At 45.1% G+C, this 9,285-nt stretch overlaps 1 protein-coding gene across 2 annotated transcripts in view; it reads left to right on the top strand.

The window, feature by feature from the left end:
* Positions 1-9,285, top strand: part of rnaseh2a (ribonuclease H2, subunit A) — a 74,414-nt gene that overhangs the window by 27,407 nt on the left and 37,722 nt on the right. The window contains exon 1 of one of the 2 annotated variants that reach the window (XM_078531411.1): positions 2,781-2,800. The exons of the other annotated variant lie outside the window; for it this stretch is intronic. The gene's annotated coding sequence lies outside the window, so the exon portion shown is untranslated. Of the gene's footprint in view, positions 1-2,780; positions 2,801-9,285 lie in introns of those variants that run through there. 2 annotated transcript variants of the gene reach the window in all.

Below are 9,285 nucleotides of genomic sequence, written 5' to 3'. Positions count from 1 at the left end.
TCTCCAAGGTTATCATCTAACAATGGAGAGATTGGAATTGAGAACATGCTTTCATAGACTAGACAATATCCTATGGTGCTATTGAACAGCTAACCTAGTTTATTAATGGAACCTGCAGAGATAGACTCGACATAGGGGATGAGGTGGTGGGATTTCTTCTCCTAATGGGCTGTGTGATCCAAGCTGAATGAACAACAGGGAACCCACTAGTAAATAGACTGATTTTAAATAATTAAACTCCAGAGAAGTCTTGTGGCTCAGGGGGTTGCAACCCTGCCTCTAAGTCAGGAAGGTGTATTTATGACACAGCTTGAGTGCCAACCTGAAAATCCTTCCAACACACGCCAATGGCTGGCAGTAAAAGTAGAAGAGATTCCTGGTCATCCGTGTGATAGAAAGAAAATTGGAGCTCTACCATCACTATTCATAGCTCTGGACTACAGCATGCTTATAAAAGTGTATGTTGCCCCAGCAACTTGGACTCCTTGGTGGGGTAGGGGTAGGGGTAGGGGGAGGTTGGTGGCGAGGTGGAGTGCAGTTGGCTCAGTTGGCTAGGCAACAGTGTGAGTCAGGTTGGTGCCAACAGCATAGGTTTGATTCTCCATTTTAACTGGGGTGGATTCAGGATCTGCCTCCTTGCCCTACCCATGGTAGAAGCTGTGGTGCTGTGGGCCGGGACTGGCTTCACGCAAAGAACTGAAGAAATACTCTTACGCATACTTGGAGTCCTGAACCTTGTTCTTTGAAAACCTGAGGCAAGCAATCTGACATGAGAAATTTGCACTGCCTTGCCCATGGATAAGTGGGCGATTTTCTTCATTATGTCTTTCCTTCCCGTAACATACAGATAAAATCAGACTAGGTTGTGTTGTTGGGTGCGGAAAAACTATATGACGTTTCCCAATTGTAATGACTGTATTTGTTTTTTTAAGTGTGTTTGTACTACATAGTTCTCAGCAGATTTTTTTCAGCTTCTCAAACCTAAGTTTCACATCAGATACTTATTTTTTTTTAAAAAAACAGCAAAAGCCTTTATTTTTATATTGAACCATGCAAACCAGAAAACTCTTGAGACTCAATTATTGGAATTTGCTGAACTAGCAGACCTTGGCTGGAAGGGTGATGGGGACCACTACAAATGGCCTCTGTTAGAAAGGGGAAATTATCTGCCAGGGTTTATGTTTGTTATTATTGCACCATTGTGGTGTGTGTCTGTTGGATGAAGATATAGTCATATTTGGCTAAGAGTCTCACTTTCCCCTAGTGTGGCCAAATATTGAACATGTTGTCATGAGAAAACATGAAAAAAGAAATACTTGCACTGATTAGTGTCTTTCATGATCATCAGACTTCTCAAAGCCAATGAAGTACTTTTGAAGTGTAGTCACTGTTGTAATTTGGAAACACAGCAGCCATTTTGCATAAAGCAAGTTCCAACAAACAACAATGTAATAATGACCAGATAATCTGTTTTTTTTTTAGTGATGTTGATTGAGGGATAAATGTTGGCCAGGACACCGGGGAGAACTCCCCTGCACTTCTGAGCAGGCAGATGGTTTAATGTCTCATCCAAAAGGTGGTACCCCTGACAGTCCAGCATTCCCTCAATACTGCACTGGACGTCAAAAAGGCCTTGAGCCAGGTTCCAGAGGGAGACCCTTACCTGTGGAACAGGGGTCTTGTGTGGCTCACTGCTAGAAATGTGCAAGTAATGCGCGCACTCCTCTCCTTCTTTAAATCCCTGCTTAAACCCAATGGGGAGGAATTGATGAGAAATACAGGTTGGGTCAGTGGGCCGACACTTTCCTATCCCGGGGAAATCTGCAGCTGAAGGGTCTACCCGCCTGGCAGCACTGGTTAGCCAATCGACATAATTAATTGTCCATTTGTGGGTTGCCAGAGGCTGCCACCAGGATTTTCCTGGCATATCCGGTCCCCCAACTTAGGCCTTGCAGGTGCCTGGAGGTGGCTGGTCATGAGGGGGCTCATGAGGCCTCCAACACCAACTCCTCCATCAGCCATTGGCAGAATGCTGCTGTCAGCCATCCTAGGGAGGGATTCCCCCTTTACTGAGGTGGCCTTACTGCTGTGGCTACCATTTATTTAAGTGAAGCAGAAACCTTCTTCAGAGGGCACCTCGAGTTGGAGGCACCTCGCATTCCAATCCCCCCCCCCCCCGACACACAACTCCGGTAGTGGCGGCTCTGCCAGTGGGGCTGCCATTCTTCATATCCTCTGATTGAGCCTGCAGCCTTAGGGAACTCGCTTTCCACCCTTAATAGGACAGCGGACCTGGCTGTCTCTGGGAAGATGTGGCGGGTGGGCGCCCTGACAGGCGGAGCAGGGTTGGAACCTGGAAATGGTCCAGGCTCACTACAGAGCCTAAAAGCAGAAGATTCCACCCAATATGAACAGTCATGACGTTGACCATTTGTTAGCTCCATTTTGGAGCTGCAAAGGATGCATGGAATATATCCCAGGACCAGTAAAGTACCTGCAAAAATTCCCTGTAGCTCCTGTAAAACCGCATTACAGGCTAAATATACAATATTTTTATAAAGGTGTCTTGTTTGAATGTGCTGTTTCAGTTAAGCCTGACTTATGACACCTCTTGCAGGGTCCCATAGATAAGAGCAATGGCATATTCTTGGCATGTTGTAATAAGGAAGAACAGCTATATACTGATAGTAGTAGAACAACACCCGAGGGTGTGTCTGTATATCTGTCACAAGATAACATGGTAAATTCATTGCATCTGTCTTAAGCCTTCAAAGTTTCACCAAGAATGCTTCTTTTGAAGGTAAACAGTCATAAAACAATTAGCCTTTATGTGCACAATCTTTTTCCTTTGTATTGATTTAATTTTCATTTAAAGGGGAGCTGGCTTCCCGAAAAGGAATACTGGGCAAACAGGTTTCAGAGAGGAGGAAAGTCCCGTTTTTTCCACATTAGTGTTGGACTTAGGCTCTTTAACTGTGATCTGCCATACCTCTCTGCACCTGTTAAAAGTTTATATAATGTGTTTGCCAAGCCCATGAAGACAAAACAAAGCCTCATGTGGGGAAAAGGAAGAAAGATTTGCATTGATATAGCACTTTTCATGACCACTGGATGTCTCAAAGTGCTTTACAGCCAATGAAGTACTTTTGAAATGTAGTCACTGTTGTAATGTAGCAAATGCTGCAGCCAATTTGTGCACAGCAAGCTCCCACAAACAGCAAAGTGGTAGTGACCGGAAAATCTGTTTCTTTGTGATGTTGACTGAGGGATAAATGTTAGCCAGGGCACTGGGGAGAACTCCCCCATTCGATGAAATCTTTTTCATCCACACAAGCACATTGCTGGAGGCCTCAGTTTAACGTTTCAACTGAAAGACAGCACCCCCTGACAGTGCACCACACCCTCAACACTGCACTGCACTGTCAGCCTTGATTTTTGTGCTCAAGTCCTGGAGTAGGACTTGAACTTAGAACCTTGTGAAATCAGCAGCAAGAGTGCTACTAACTGAGCTGCAGTGAGTATAACAGGCAACCAACGTGATACCATATACATTAACACCCAAGAGTAATTTGTACTTCGTCCTTTAAAAAAGTGATGAGAGCAGGGAAGATAATACAGTGAATAAAGACTTGATCGAACCAGGACTTAGGTCTATTCTGAGTTTTAGACTATTAAAGTAGCACTGGGCTTACTCAATGCCAGCAGGACAAAATACCACTACAAGTTTTGAGGCAGGCGCCAGCTGGTATAAATGAAACGTCTGCAATTAACTTGTGATTTGGTTTTGAACGTGTCCACCATCAATCATGAGAGGCTTCGTGCATGCCAGTGGATCTCTCTCCAGTGTCGCTAGGTGTACACAAGGCTCGGGAAGAGTGGCAGGCAGTCACGGAAACCCTCCTTGTGGATCCTATATATCGTTCTCCCTGGTGTCCTGGGACAATATTTATCCCTTGATCAACATCACAAAAACAGGTTATCTAGCCGTTATCAGATTGCTGTTTCTGGGAGCTTGCTGTGCACAAATTGGCTGTTGCGGTTCCTACATTACAATAACGATTACACTATTAAAGTATTTCATTAGCTGTCAAGCGCTTTGGCACATCCCAAGGTCATAAAAGGCACCATATAAATGCATATATATTTTCCCCTCTTTAGAGAGCAGTCGAAAAGGCTTGCTTGTGAAGTCATGCCTCAGTGTTGTATTAAGTAGAATTTACTCGTGGGTGTTGCTTATGATAATTTACTACATCACCACTGAATTTTGATTTGGTTTCACTGTGAGGAGTGGCAGCTGACCGTGTCGCATCCGTTGGTGCTTTCCTTGTACTTGGGTAGTGTGCAGAAGTTCTGAAACGTTCTGCGTCGGGAGTCAACGATGCACATTCAGGCCTGAGGTAAAAGGTGTTCAAATAATACCAACTGGGATGACTGTGACCGGTGCTGATATATATTGCTGAGATTCAATGTGATGATTTTGGTAAAAGGCTGAACTCTGCATTGAACTTTTCCATGTCACCAGGCATTGTTTTGAAAGGCCACCCATTTCTGAAAACAAAGAGGGACAGTTAAGTTTGTTTCAAATGCCCAGTGCTCATTGAAATGTTTGGATTTAAATATTCATCTTTTGAGTACAATTTTCCCTTGTGTACTAATGTGGAACCCCAACTAAATGCTTATTGATGGTGGTGGATGGGGTGCCAGTCAAGTGGGTTGCTTTGTCCTGGATGGAGTTGAGCCTGTTGAGTGTTGTTGGAGCTGCACTTATCCAGGCAAGTGGAGAATATTCCATCACACTCCTGGCTTGTGCTTTGTAGATGGTGGATAGGCTTTGGGGAATCAGAAGATGAATAACTCGCCACAGAATTCCCAGCCTCTGACCTGCTCTTGCAGCCACGGTATTTTTATGGTTTATTCCTTCACTGTCGCTGGGTCAAAATCCTGGAACTCTCTCCCTGACAGCACTGTGGGTGTGCCTACACCACATGGACTGCAGCGGTTCAAGAAGGCAGCTCACCACCACCTCCTCAAGGGCAACTAGGGATGGGCAATAAATGCTGGTCCAGCCAGCAAAGCAAACATCCCGTGAATGAATTAAAAAAAAGCCAACAAACTGCCAAGTTTAATATTATACATTGTTCATGCTGGCAAAATAGAATGGTTCAAAGGGAGGAGTGTTTGTTTTGTCAAGATCATCATACCTAGAGTTGGAGGAAGCAAAATATGTCATCTTTTATGTTATGAGAGCTAATAGATAAACCAGCAGGATGGAAAGGGGTGGGAAACAGTTTAACCGAATTGTTGAGCAATGCCTTAAGTTAAGAGGCTAGAAGGTGTGTCTGCTGGATTGTAACAGGCTTACTAAGTTTCAAGGGCAGTCAAAATTGATGCAGCATTCATACTTCAGATCTTCAGGCAGAAATGTAGTGGGGCAGCAGAATAATGTGCGAGGTTACTTAGAATTACATAGAATGTATAGCACAGAAATGGGCCATTCAGCTCAACTGGTCCATACTGGTATATGCTGCACACCAACATTCTCCCATCCTGTTTTATCTAACCTTATTGTCGGGCGTGCGTCCTGATGTCACCACGTGTCATTCTGATCTTCAGTTCCGCACGCCCGCTGAACTGTCAAAGGCCTATTAAGGTCATTATTGAACTAATTGTCTGGGCTGCCCATCCAACCTTAAGGTTGGCGGGGGGGGGGCAGGCGAAGAGCCCAGGCGGCCTTCGCATTTATCATGAAACCTCATCCACGGGTGGGCTGAGGTTTCATGAAGTGTTTATAAATCCAATAAAATTTTTTATTAAAATTTACTGACAAGTCCCAGCTCCATGTGACACTGTCACAGGAGGGGACATGGCTGAATAATTTTTTCCCATTTTTTTTTGAAGTTTTAATAATGAAAATAATCTCCCTGAGGCAGCTCTCCATGCCTCAGAGAGATTTCGCAGGCCCCAACCCTCCCTCCTCCCCCCTCCCCGGCCCGCACAGGGAGCGCTCAGCGCTTCCGGGTGCGCATCACACTGGGCGGGCCTTAATTGGCCCCGCCCATGTAAAATGGTGGTGCACAGCCGTTCGCAGGCGGCAATCGGCAGTGCGCCTGCCCGCTCCCGCTCAGCTCCCCCACTGACGGGGAGAAAATTCTCCCCTATGTCTTTCTATTACTTTCTCCCTCATGTGTTTAGCCAGTGTCCCCTTAAATGCAATTATTATTTTTTCATTCATTCACGGAATGTGGGCTTCGCTGGCTGGGCCAGCATTTATTGCCCATCCCCAGTTGCCCTTGAGAAGGTGGTGGTGAGTCACCTTCTTGAACCGCTGTGGTCCATGTGCTGTAGATTCACCCACTGTGCTGTTGGGAAGGGAGTTCCAGGATTACGCTCAACCCCTTACTACATGAGTTCCACATTCTCATCACGCTTTGTAAACATGTTTCTCCTGAATTCCCTATTGGATTCATTGTTACATTTATGGCCTCTTGTTGTGATCTCACCCACGAGTGGAAACATTTTCTCTGAGCCTATTCTATATCAAACCCCTTCATAACCTTAAAGAGCTCTATTAGGTCACTCCTCAACCTACCTTTGTCTTGAAAAAATATATATAAATAAGAAAAGCTATGCAGTGTCGGATTGAATGGATTGGGCCGAGTGAGGTTTTGAAACCTCCATTGCCAGTTATAATATCAATGACCTGATTGGCACAGTCACAAGGACCGAGAGAGGAAAAACAGCAGGTTATTTGAGGAAACAGCAGCAAAGAATTTGTTGAAGACCATCCCAGTTTCAACAGAACAGATGATGAAAGAGGTGAACACAAGTGCCTGGGAACCTTCCCAAAGCAGGACTGGCGAGGTCCCTGTTTATTCTTAAGATATACAGATCAGCCAGGGCAGATGTGTTTATTGCATTGAGCAAAGGTTTTTAAGTGCCATCAACTTGACATCTCTGGCAGGCCTTGAAGAGGGAGGATGTGAAACCAGCACATGATTTGAAAGCAAAGTGAACTCACTGCAATCCATGGCTTTCATAATGTGAGTCATCAACGATTCCAGTTAAGGGCATGGGGTTGAAGTCCCACCCCAGGTGTTTGAGCGCATAATCAAGGCCAGCACTTTCAGCACAGTTCTCAGGGACTGCTGCACTGTCACTAGTGCCGTCTTTGGGCTGAAACATTAAACTAAAGTTCCACACGCTCTCTCAGGTGGATGTAAAGATCCCATAATGCTACCTTTACCCCTCAGCTAATATCTACTAAGTCAAATTATCTGGTCATTAATCCGGCTGCTGTTTTTGGACCTTGCTGGGTGCCTATTAGCTGCTATTTCCCTACAACAATATCCAACAGTCATAGCAATGATGATACATCAAAAGTACCTCATTGGGCGTGACGTACTTCAGGATTTGATAGACGTGTTCAAAATTATGAGTGTTCTAGACGTAGTACACAGAGAGAAACTGCTCCCATTGGTGAAAGGGTTGAGAACCGGAGGACAGGTATATGAGGGGAATGGCAAAGGAACCAATGGCAACGTGACGAAAAGTTTTATATAACGATTGATTAGGATCTGGAATGCACTGCCCACGAGTGTGGTGGAGGCAGATCCAATAGTGGATTTCAAAAAGGAACTGGATAAGTACCGGAAGGAAAAAAAATTGCACACTTAGCGGGGAAAGGGCAAAGGAATGGGGCTAGCTGAGTTGTTCTTGCAGACAGCCAGCACGGACATGATGGGCCAAATGGCCTCCTTCTGTGCTGCAACCATTCTATGATTCTATGTCTTGAAATTGTGAATTTCGCTGTATAAATGCATCTTTCATATTCACCAATGGCTTCTAGAATAGGGTTGAGTAGGAGAACTGAGAAACCCATCAGTAGGGTTGGGTATCTTATAGGCAGGCAGCTTGTGGAATTTAAACTCAAATAATAAATCTGGAATTGAAAACTAGTCTCAGTAATAGTGACCATGACAACTATCATTGATGGTCGTAAAGACCCATCTGGTTCACTAATGGCCCTTTAGGGAAGGAAATCTGCCATCCTTACCTGGTCTGGCCTATATGTGACTCCAGATCGACAGCCTCTTAACTGCCCTCTGAAATGGCCTAGCAAGCCATTCAGTTCAAGGGCAATTGGGGATGGGCAACAAATGCTGGCCTGGCCAGCGACGCCCACATCCCATGGAAGAATACATTTTAAAAAAAAAGTGACACCAATATAATGCTACAGTATCCGCATTTCGAAACAATCCATTGCACGAACTGCAGTGACTCGGGACGCTACTGAGAGACGAAAGAAGCCACGATATAAAATTGCAAGTTGTTCTATTTTGCGAGAATGTCAAAGCAGATCTGAAGGTGCAACTTATGCACCGGGTTTTACGGCACACTGAAAGCTGCAAATGACAATCAGTCCTCTGAAGGTTAACAGTGTCAGGCAGCTGGTTCTGACAGTCCCTGGCTTTGGGAGCCATTCACATTTGTGAAGGCAGGTGCAGGTGATGGTGCAGAGCATTCTTTTTTTTCCAAGAATACACGTTATTCTTAAAATTTGTAAAAGTTCCATTCCCAAAGATTTCAAATTGAATGTTGCAAAAAGTGCAATAGAATTCAACCTTTCACTGAACTGATGGTCCCCTAGCTGCAGTTTATGTTTGTCTCGGTGTGTGTCCCTGGGAACAGCCCTTGGAGTACAGAATTTTATGTCATGCAGCTGCTCGGGATGAACTTCAAGAAAAACCACTGCATCTCCCTCCAGACCTTCTTTGCAAAGCCACATTTCAGAAACCCCCACCACAGCCACCTGGAGTGCAACATGTGGAGGGGGTGAGACTCCGAGCGTGTTGGAAGGATCTGATGGGGAGGGCCTTTCTCACCACCAGCCAAGCTACGTCTTGGTGCTTGTTGGAAAGTTCTGGCAATGAGGCGTTCTGCCAAATGACTTTTGACAGTCTGCTCGGGGAACCATCTGACAGGATCCACCATTTCCTTTTCCTGCAGGGCCTCTAGGATGTTACGTGCAGACTACTGCCTGATGGACGTGTAGTCAAAGGTATTTCTCTGCATAAATTCTTCCACGAGGACCAGGTGGTACAGCACAGTCCAGCTACTTGGAGCATTCTGCAACAATGTGGCCTTCGCAACACTGGGGACAGGAAGAACCTCAGCACGTAGTGACACTTAAGAACTTAAGAAATAGGAACAGGAGTAGACCATTTGGCCCCTCGAGCCTGCTCTGCCATTCAATAAGATCATGGCTGATCTGCTTGTGTTTCGATT

Source organism: Cetorhinus maximus, chromosome 28 (assembly GCF_964194155.1).
Source record: "Cetorhinus maximus chromosome 28, sCetMax3.hap1.1, whole genome shotgun sequence".
Lineage (NCBI taxonomy): Eukaryota > Metazoa > Chordata > Chondrichthyes > Lamniformes > Cetorhinidae > Cetorhinus > Cetorhinus maximus.
This window is presented reverse-complemented; position numbering and strand designations above follow the sequence as displayed.